Source organism: Thalassophryne amazonica, chromosome 13 (genome assembly GCF_902500255.1).
Source record: "Thalassophryne amazonica chromosome 13, fThaAma1.1, whole genome shotgun sequence".
NCBI classification, from domain to species: Eukaryota; Metazoa; Chordata; class Actinopteri; order Batrachoidiformes; family Batrachoididae; genus Thalassophryne; species Thalassophryne amazonica.
Window position 1 is genome coordinate 13,802,224 of NC_047115.1, and position 10,804 is coordinate 13,813,027.

The following is a 10,804-nucleotide window of genomic DNA, read 5'->3' on the forward strand; positions in this document are numbered from 1 at the left end:
GAATATTTTAAGGTTTATGCTGAGATTTAGTCCCCAGAACTAATAGAATCATAAAAATGTAGTGTCCGTCCCCATTTTTGAGTAAGATATCATAATAGTAAATTGTGACAAAATGAAAAAGAACTGTGCTCTAAAAATTAGGATAGTTAACTCAAGACCTATTACTTCAAGAACCAGATTAATGATATATTTAACTTAATTTTGAAACCTATGTGACCCCAAAATGTGGAAAATACTGTGAAACAGCTGTGATTTTACCTTCATTTATAACTCACTCATTCACTCACTCACTTATCTTCAACCACTTACTCCAATTAAGGGTCATGGGGGGGTTGCTGGAGCCTCTCCCAGCAGTCACAGGGTGTGAGGCGGGGTAACTGTCGTTTGTATTTATTTTCATTTCTTTGAGCATGTTTTTCTTTGAGGGTATAAAACGTTTCGATTTCCTACCGATAAATATGTGAAAATAAATCAACATCCAGCTGACGTCTCTTTCAAGAGGAGAGTTCATGTTCCAGCAGGTTCTACCCTTCATGCTTTTAAATTATCATTAATGAATTTTGATTAGATTTTTTTTTTCACTGTAAACAGTTGTTTGTGTTGTATGGCTGGGGGGCCTGGCTGCCTTTTTGTTTCTGTCTTTTGTTTTTCCTTCCAGGTGGCTTGCATTTGGGACTGAGTGGCTGTGTAGCTGAGTTTATCAGGACCTCACCCTGATCACCTGCGGCTCGTCAGGACTCACAGCTGTGGTGCATCTACATGGATTGGAACATGGTGGCATTTAAGACTGGAGTACACAGTGTGTATTTGCCAGAGACTCGACCTTGTGACCAGACGGGTGAGATCGTCGTCTCGGGAGCCATCTCATCATCACTGGATGCAGAGAACGTCCAGGTTTGATGCATGGTCTGTGAAAGAGGAGAGGGTGAGGTCTCACGCTCGTCAGCACACTTCCTGAGGTACGTTAGATTTTGTGACTAACATTTATACAGTCAGTAAATGTGGTGTCCCTCACACCTTATTATATTGAGCTGTATGTTGGTCGTTTAAATCAGCTTCCACTGCAGTGGAGTTTTGTGAACTGGATGTTCCATGCCTGCAGGGTGGGAAGCTGATTAGTAATTAAGCCAGGAAGTGTTTGCTGTTTGTGCACCTTTGAGCGTTCTCTCTGTGTGTTTTGTGTGGACTCACATAATGATTCCTTCTTTCACAGACTCGGTTTGTCGCGGCCACCTGGGGGGTGTCGGCGGGGTCCTTGGGTCCGAACCAGTTCTGGCCGAACCAGTTCTGGCACCGGACCGTTAGCGCTGCTGGGAGCGCACCGCAATCCACCACGCCAGACCGCGCACTTTTATATTTTCACAGCACTGTTATGTTCATTAAACTCTGTTATCCTTTGTACCGTGCTCTGCTTATTTTATACTGGGTCCTTCAAACGCTGGTCGGTTCTCTGGGCTGCGTCCGAAACACTAACAGTTTGGTTCTCTTTAGCTGTATGTAGAGTATTTATTGATGATTTATTTATTAGGATCAATGTGTGATTGATTGAATGTGTGGAGGATGTGTTCTTTTTACATGAGCAGCACTCTATGTGTTCTTTTATGATTTTTAATCATTCAATGACAGTTTATGCATTCTGTCTCTGATTTACAAGACAGATTAAAAAGAAATACATAAATAGAAAATTTGCCAGACAAGGGGTTGTTGGTTCAGGGGGGTCATCAAAGTCAGAACCGCCTCTACAGATGCTGTGTCATGTCTTCTACTCGCAGCTGATCGATGGTGTTTCTCATGTCTGCGAGCTCCACGACCAGCATAATGTCCTCGTGTAGGAGGAGTGTGACCTCGTCCCGGGACATTCTGACCTCCTTGGACACTGAGTGTGAAGCAGTCTGAGGTCCATGTGTGACACTCTGTCCAGCCGCAGACTGGATCTTTGAGTCCACAGTCTTGGACTGTTTCTGAGCCCAGAATCTGCTCTTTGGTGGACTGTTGGTGTTTTGGGGGATGCAGACTCTGGACTTGACTTGAGAATAGTCCGGGGTGCGGTACGTCCAGTAAACACAATAAATTCTTCTTTTAGCCTTTTTACACAAAAAACTACAAACCTTTTACAGATTAATAGATTTATAGATTATAGATTAAATTATGGACATGAATGTGGACTTGATCTGACATTTGGAAACAAGAAGATGAATAAAGACCCTGTTTAAAGATGTTGACATCAGATGACAAATGTTTTAGCCAATAATGTGAACTCAGTAATAATGATAACTCAGACATCTCTAACAGTAAAAACTAAAACCTGTTTCAGAGAGATGTTAACTTATTGTGAAATGTACCTCAGTTTCTCTCGCACAGGACGGGAGGTCGGACTGGTTTCTGATCTTTGGTGGAATCTTGGGAAAGGCTACTCTGGACTTGACCTGGGAATAGTCGGGCTTTGGGTACATCACAGGACATTTCCTGCAAATATAAGAATGTTCATCTTTTAACCTGTTTTAATCAAGTGGATCATCAGTTTACATACAACAAGATGAATGCCTCCAACAGCATGCAAGATTCCAAAAATGGATGGACTCACATTTTAAAAATATGTGAATGACAAACTGACAGAATTCAGTCAAATGGTAAATGTTTGGACGTATTTAACAACCAAACTGAAGAACCAGTGCAGGATGACCTTAAATACAACAATAAGTTCATAAAGACGACTTGACTGACAGTGAGGTGAATTGATGTTGAAACGTACCTCCTTTTCTTCAGACCATCAGCACAAGAAGTGAGGTCGGGTTGGTTTTTGACACCGAAACTCTTCATTTGAGTGTCAATTTTTGGGAACTCGACTCTCGGCTTGACCTGGGAGTAGTCCGGCTTTGGGTACGTCACAGGACATTTCCTGTAAATAAAACCAGAATTAACATGCAGGGATGAACAAACGTTTGTTGTAAAGGTTCAACAAACCTCAGGACCACAATGACTCAGCTGGAGGCATCAGATAGAAATGTGATATCATCCACCGTTTTAATCAGACGCTCTGTCACCACGACCTAAGAGTCTGTCAACCAACGAGGACATCATGAAATCACAGAAGAAATAAGTCCTGTACAGACGCTGAGACCTGCTGGTGCTGATCTCCAGAGTCCAGAGTCTGACAGTTGATGACCAGGACAAAGGTGCAACTTATTCTGCTTTTTATGTCAATTTATTGCTTCTTCTTTGGTCAACAGACTTTGTGGACACGGTGACAAATAAACAGTGACTTAATAATAACAATAATAACAGATTGAGGTCATATCATTAAATAATGTGAAAACAGTAACAGGATAGTAAGTAAATAAATAAATCTAAACAATCTGATGGTGGATTCATTTCTTGTGAAATGTACCTGTGTTCCTTCACGCTGTCTGCAGATGATAGGACAGACTTTCTCTGTGTGAAGATGGAGATTCTGGACTTCACTTTGGTGTAGTCTGGTTTGGGGTACGTCACAGGAGTTTTCCTGGAAAAATAATTAAATTAATCTCTTAGGTTGTTTTCATGTAAAACTACAAACCTGCTGGAAGAAAGTTGAAATAAACAAGTGATCAGAAAAGACATACTCATATTTGATTTTACTTATTTATTTAATTTTGTCTGTTGGAAAATTATTATTGTTGTTGAGATTATTGCAATTTTTAAATCTAAACAAAAAAATACAAACTGATTTTCCATTTGCAAATTAAAACCTAAATACAAGAGCCTGCTTTCATTTTTTAAATATCACAAATACAACATTTCTGTCGAGTTTGACAGTAACAACAGAAATAATAATAATGACAATTAATGAAAAAAACTGAGGCTCATAATTTAGTCTGACATACAGTTTAGTTTATATTTTAGAGATGTGCAAATTATGAGATTAAAGCCACCACTATTTTTATTATTATTTACCATTATTACCATTATTTACATTATTACCATATTTACCATTATATTACCATTATTTTTATTTGAGAAATATCCTAAATTGAGTTGTGCCCGTGTTTGTTTTGTTGACTTGACTGTTGTAATGCAGGTCTCTGAGGATCAGTAAGAGTTTGGGAATATTTGCTTTTCTTATTAAACGGTGATTTCAAAACCATTATATTTACACCAGAAATGTGAACTGGCTCAGTGGAAAGTTTCTTACTTCATCTGTGCAGGAGCAGCTTCTTCCACACACGTGCTCTCTCCTGATGGTTTCTTTGAATCCTCACTTACTCCACTGTAAAGAACAAACATCAACAGTTCAGAAACCCTGCCTTATTTTTCAGAAACAGAAGAAGAACCTGGACTGAACTCATACCTTTGAACTTGGCTGGACACTGGAATGGGTACTGGACTCTGCACTGGGCTGGACACTGGCCTGGACAGTGGGCTGGACACTGGACTGGGCACTGGGATGGGCACTTGACTGTGCACTGGGCTGGACACAGAGTTGTGCACTGGACTAGACAAAGGGCTGGGCACGCATGTGGACACTGGACTGGGCACAGTACTGGTCACAGGACTGGACACAGGGCTGCACACTGGGCTGGTCACTGGGCTGGACACTGGGCTGGACACTGGACTGGGTATTGGGCTGGACACTGCACTGGACACAGGACTTGATACTGGACTGGGCATTGGGCTGGATAATGGGCTGGTCTCTGGGCTGGTTAGAAGGCTATCTTCCAGGATTGAAGATGTTTCTGATGAAATTCCTTTCCCAATGTAGAATTCTTCAGGAGTGAAGAAGTCCTTGAGGGCAGCATCTTGGACAATGGGCTAGACACTGGGCTGGGTATTGGGCTGGACAATGGGCTGGTCTCTGGGCTGGTTGGAAGGCTATCTTCCAGGATTGAAGATGTTTCTGATGAAATTCCTTTCCCAAAATAGAATTCCTCAGGAGTGAAGTAGTCCTGGAGGGAGCGTCAGTGCCATTCACGGTTTTTACTGACCACCGGAACCTGGAGTATATCAGGACCGCCAGGCGACTGAACCCCAGGCAAGCCCGCTGGTCACTGTTCTTCGGCCGTTTTGATTTCCGGATCACCTACCGCCCCGGGACCAAGAACCAGAGGTCGGATGCCTTGTCCCGGGTGCATGAAAATGAAGTCAAAACCGAGCTGTCGGATCCACCGGAACCCATCGTACCGGAGTCCGCTATCGTGGCCACCCTTACCTGGGACGTGGAGAAGACCGTCCGGGAGGCCCTGGCACGGAGCCTGGACCCCAGAACAGGGCCTAAGAACAGACTGTACGTCCCACCAGAGGCCAGGGCTGCCGTCCTGGACTTCTGTCATGGGTCCAAGCTCTCCTGCCACCCAGGGGTGCGTAGGACCGTGGCAGTGGTCCGGCAGCGCTTCTGGTGGGCGTCCATGGAGGCTGACGTCCGGGCATACATCCAGGCCTGCACCACCTGCACCAGGGGCAAGGCGGACCACCAAAAGGCACAGGGACTCCTTCAGCCGCTTCCTGTGCCTCATCGCCCCTGGTCCCACATTGGTCTGGATTTCGTCACGGGCCTCCCGCCGTCCCGGGGGCACACCACCATCCTCACGATAGTGGACCGGTTCTCCAAGGCGGCCCACTTTGTGGCCCTCCCGAAGCTCCCGTCGGCCCAGGAGACAGCGGATCTCCTGGTCCACCATGTCGTACGTCTGCATGGGATACCAACAGACATCGTCTCAGATCGTGGTCCCCAGTTTTCCTCGCAGGTTTGGAGAAGTTTCTGCCGGGAGCTGGGGGCCACCGTGAGCCTCTCGTCTGGGTATCACCCACAGACCAACAGACAGGCTGAACGGGCTAATCAAGCGCTGGAGCAGGCCCTGCGCTGTACCACATCCGCACACCCGACGGCTTGGAGTGAACACCTGGCCTGGATCGAGTATGCGCATAACAGCCAAGTGTCCTCTGCCACCGGCCTCTCCCCATTCGAGGTGTGTCTGGGGTACCAGCCCCCTTTGTTTCCTGTGGTGGAGGGAGAGGTCGGTGTGCCCTCGGTCCAGGCCCACCTGCGGAGATGCAGTCGGGTGTGGCACACCGCCCGTTCGGCCTTGTTGAGGGCCCGGATGGGGGCAAAGACCCATGCAGACCGTCGACGGTCCCTGGCCCCCGCATATCGGCCCGGGCAGGAGGTGTGGCTATCTACAAGGGACATCCCCCTCCAGGTCGATTCCCCCAAACTTAAGGACCGGTACATAGGGCCCTACAAGATCCTCAAGGTCCTCAGTCCAGCCGCAGTGAGGCTCCAACTCCCGGCCTCACTGCGGATCCATCCGGTATTCCATGTGTCGAGACTGAAACCACATCACACCTCACCCCTCTGTACACCCGGTCCGGCGCCACCTCCTGCCCGTATCATCGACGGGGAGCCGGCTTGGACAGTGCGCCGGCTCCTGGACGTCCGTCGAATGGGCCGGGGTTTCCAGTATTTGGTGGACTGGGAGGGGTATGGACCCGAAGAACGCTCCTGGGTGAGGAGGCGCCCGTTGAGGGGGGGGGTCCTGTTGTGTGGGCCGCCAGAAGAGGAGGTACTGCTGGCCCACCACCAGAGGGCGCCCTGTCTGAAGTGTGGGCTTCAGGCACTGGAGGGCGCTGCCACCTTCCAAGAGCGGCCGGGTTGACAGCTGTCACTCATCGGCTATGACAGCTGTCACCAATCATCTGCACCTCACCCCGCATAAAAGCAGGACAACACCTCCACCACGTCGCCGAGATATCGTTCTTCCAAGGAGGTAACACTCTCAGCCTAAGAATTCCTAAACGTTGTTTGTGGATACATTGTTTGCAGCTGTCTTCCTGAAGGACCGGCGTATGCTGCGACTGCTTCGCTCTGCATTCTGCCAGATAAGTAATTAGACACGAGCTGCACGAGCGTGTGATTAGAGGTGGAGGTGGAATAACCACCATCCTTGTTATGGGGTGCACACACACCCACACCTGACTGTGTTTGCTCTTCGCCAGCAGTACCAGATCTGACACGCGGAGACGGTGGCCACCTGGGGAACTCAGGACCTGGCGGCTCCAGTATCCTCCTGGTTCGGTGGCAGAGGAAATCGTGTGGTTCTGGTTCTTCTCCAGACGGACGTCTCCTATCGTCGAGCCTGCCCACACGACACCTTTATTAATTGACCTTGTATTCATTCTATAATCTGCTGTGTGTAGTTGTGGCATTCACAACAGTAAAGTGTTCAAATTTAACTTCTCCTATTGTCCGTTAATTTGCGCCCCCTGTTGTGGGTCCGTGTCACTACACTTTCACAACAACAGCAGGATTTTAAATAAACGGCGGAAAACGAACGGTGTTGAGATTTTTGAAACAGGCCTTTTTTGATTTTCAATAAACCTAATCTATAATTTTATGGCACATTTGGAGGAGACTGGCCTGAGGTCTAGGCCTCATCATGATAATTCTTCTGGAATATTCCACACATTCATGCAGTCAATTGCAGGCCAGGGTGCTATGCATGTTTCAGTGCATAACTATATCAACACCAACTCTGCAGAGGTCACAGAATGCACAACAAGAGTTGATGCAGTCTGGGACACTTAAAAAGAATCAAGTCTGAAGTCCCAGGCACGCGGGAAGCGGGGCCATGGTCAGAGAACTAGAGTCTCTCCAAACATTCCATTACCGAAGGGTGCCCAGTGGCAGAAATTCCTCCAGGACAGCCACAACAAGGAGGAATTCTTCCACTTTGTGAATGAAGAACTTCACAAATGCACATCCACACCTGATCCAGCATTCCACCTGATCACGACAAAGGGTGAACTGGTACTGACAAACAAGCAGGCTGACCTCAGCAGCTTGTCTCCATGCCAGCAGGAGGAGGCAGATACTCGCATGATGCTGCATCTTCACCATGCTGCCCAGCAAGGCCACACCTCCTTAGTGTGGCCTTGCTGGACAGTAGACAGTGATGTCGTGGTGCTGGCCATTAGCCTTTTCAATGAGCTTGCTCTGACTGAGCTGTGGATTGGCTTTGGGCTTGGCAAAGCATACAATCCCAGTCCATTCAGTTTCAGGTATTCTGGGTCCTCGGCAGGCTACAGCTCTTCCACTGTTTCATGCCATGACAGGCTGCAATGTCACATTGGCTCTGTATGGCATTGGCAAGAAGACTGCTGAGACCTTTGTGGCTCTGATGCAAGACCCTGCTTGTCTCAGCATCAATTCCTCTCACATGCAGACGCTAGTGCACTGGGTTGTATGCATGTACTGCAAAGACAGTGAAGCAGTTTCCCTGAGTGTAGCAAGGAGGCAGATGTTTACAAGTGGACTGAAAGATCTTGACTCCATTCCTCCTACCATGAATGCATTTTTCCAACATGCAAAGCAGGCACTGCTCTGTGCAGCTCTCATCTGGAAGCAGTCTCTCTGTCAGACTCCTCAGCTTCCATCTCCTGTCGACTGGGGCTGGACGCCAGGAGGAGTGGGTGCCACACTAGACGGACCTGCCAGAGGTGAGCCAAGCATGCTCTCTCTTACTGCACTGTGCATGCACAATCGCTTGCAGAGGCAACTGCAAGTGCACTGGCCTTTGCTGCACTTCATTGTGCAAATGTCAGGGAGGCTAAACAAACAGCAACCCATAAGTCCAGATTCTACATTACCAAAGCTTGTCACCAGTTCAGTGGAAACATACATTACACAGAATGAATGGAAGTTCTAAAACTCAAATCTAGTATCTAGTTTTAGGAATTGCTGCTCAGTTCTCTGTTGACATTGATTTTATATTTTCCATAAAGTAGGTTTACTGGTCAAACACAAAGGAACACAAGTAATTCCAATACTCATGTATGCATCAGGATTGGAATCTCAGATGGGAAATGTTTTTTATGTACTTCATGGATTTGCTACAAATACGCTGATACACAAATTTCTAATGATGATGCCTATTGTCTGCTCAGAAGGTTGAAGTTATGTTCTAGAAGTAGTAGGTAAGATTACCAGAACCTGTTGTTCTGTTGGTATAGTTTGATTGTACTACTCGTCAATAAGCAGATACACAAATTACATTGTCTAATGATGATGCTAATTGTTTGCTCGGAAGGTTGAAGATATGTTCTAGAAGTAGTATGTAAGGTTACCAGTACCTGTTGTTCTTTTGGTATTGTTTGTTGATAATAGTCAATATGTCTGATTTGTCCAAACTAACCTGGGGCATGTACACGTATATGTTTTCATGGATTGTAGTTTAAGAAGTTCTTTATTTAAATATTTATCCAAGTGAAGTTGAAAAGTGACCTTGTCTCATCACAATGACAGTGGAACTTCTAGTATACACCGTGCAGCTGCTGTGAGTCAAACTCGGCTAAGATTCCAAAAGTCACATATATAGCCAAAGAATGTCAAAAAGACATTTCTCTCACTCCAAAATGCTTAATACTGTGTATTACTAATTAATTTGGAACAAAAACAACCAAGACATGATCTCGCACTCATATTTGACTTTGCCAAGGCAATAAAAATAAGACATTTGGCTGAAATTTTCAGTTTAGCTTTATATACCACCAGAAACGTACTTGTCATCCCCAAAAATGTTGAAAAAGAGATATTACACTTTAAATTGTATAAAGTAGTTACTGAGATATGACGTTTTTCCTATTTTGAGGTGGCCATCTTGGATTTTGCACATACCGGACGCCAGGGGGCAGCGCCACTTTGTATGCAGTGGTTTATGAAATGTACTGAGTCATATCTACCACCATGCCAAATTATTAAAACTTGTCACCAAGCGCACAATTTTTACAGGTTCCCTCCCAGCTAAAAAAATGGGTCTTAGGATTCATGTTCAGTATATTTGAGATGTAAAATGTTGTTTCCAAATATGGCCACATTAAGTCGCCAATTCATTATCTTTCACTTAATGTTTACCCAACGAATCTAGAAAACAGCTGATTATTGCTCAAAACTCACCACATGAATTATTTCATTTTTAATATTGGCGCAGCATAAGCATAAAGACATTTAACACAATTAAAAGTTATGATTCAAAAATTAGTTGTTTTGGACAGGTTATAATCACGAACTAACTGCTTTCTGACACAATTATTTAATTTTAATATTGACGCAGCATAAACATAAACAAATTTAACACCAATAGTGCAAAAGATAACTGAAACAATCATGCAAATGGTGATACAAGCACCAAAGTTGTCACAAATAGTCCTTAGACATTACTCTTTTGAAAAAAATGACTGGCCACTCGAATTTTCAATAGGCGGCCAGGTAGAGGTCAATTGAAGAATTACACAGCGGTCAAAATTAAAAATGCTCAAATAATTTTGAAAACTACACCACATTATTTGTCTGATTGTAAAGATTCCAAAAAGGTATAATTTGGACTATCTATGACTGAATGATCAGGAGTTATGGGGTAAAAACAGCAAAAATGGTGACAAAGGTCAGTTTCAGTTTGTACAGGGGTCAAAAATTAAAGTTCCTTCAATTTGGGTAAAAAGTGATGCAAATTATTGGTTGAGCTAATAGGATTAATAAATGGAATAGTTTTGATTGTGCTGAATGTTTGGTCTCCAAAGTAAAGGTAAAGCAAGGTCAGCGACCATTGGATTCTATGACATACGAGCTCTGTGATAAAAGTAACGGACCTTATTATTTTTTTCAAAAACCATATGGATTTGAATCACGTGTGATACATCAGACATGCCTTGAACCTTCGTGGGCATGCGAGAGTTTTTTCACGCCTGTCGGTTACGTCATTCGCCTGTGGGCAGTCTTTGAGTGAGGAGTCGCCCACCCTCTCGTCGATTTTTTCATTGTTTAGGAATGGCTCAG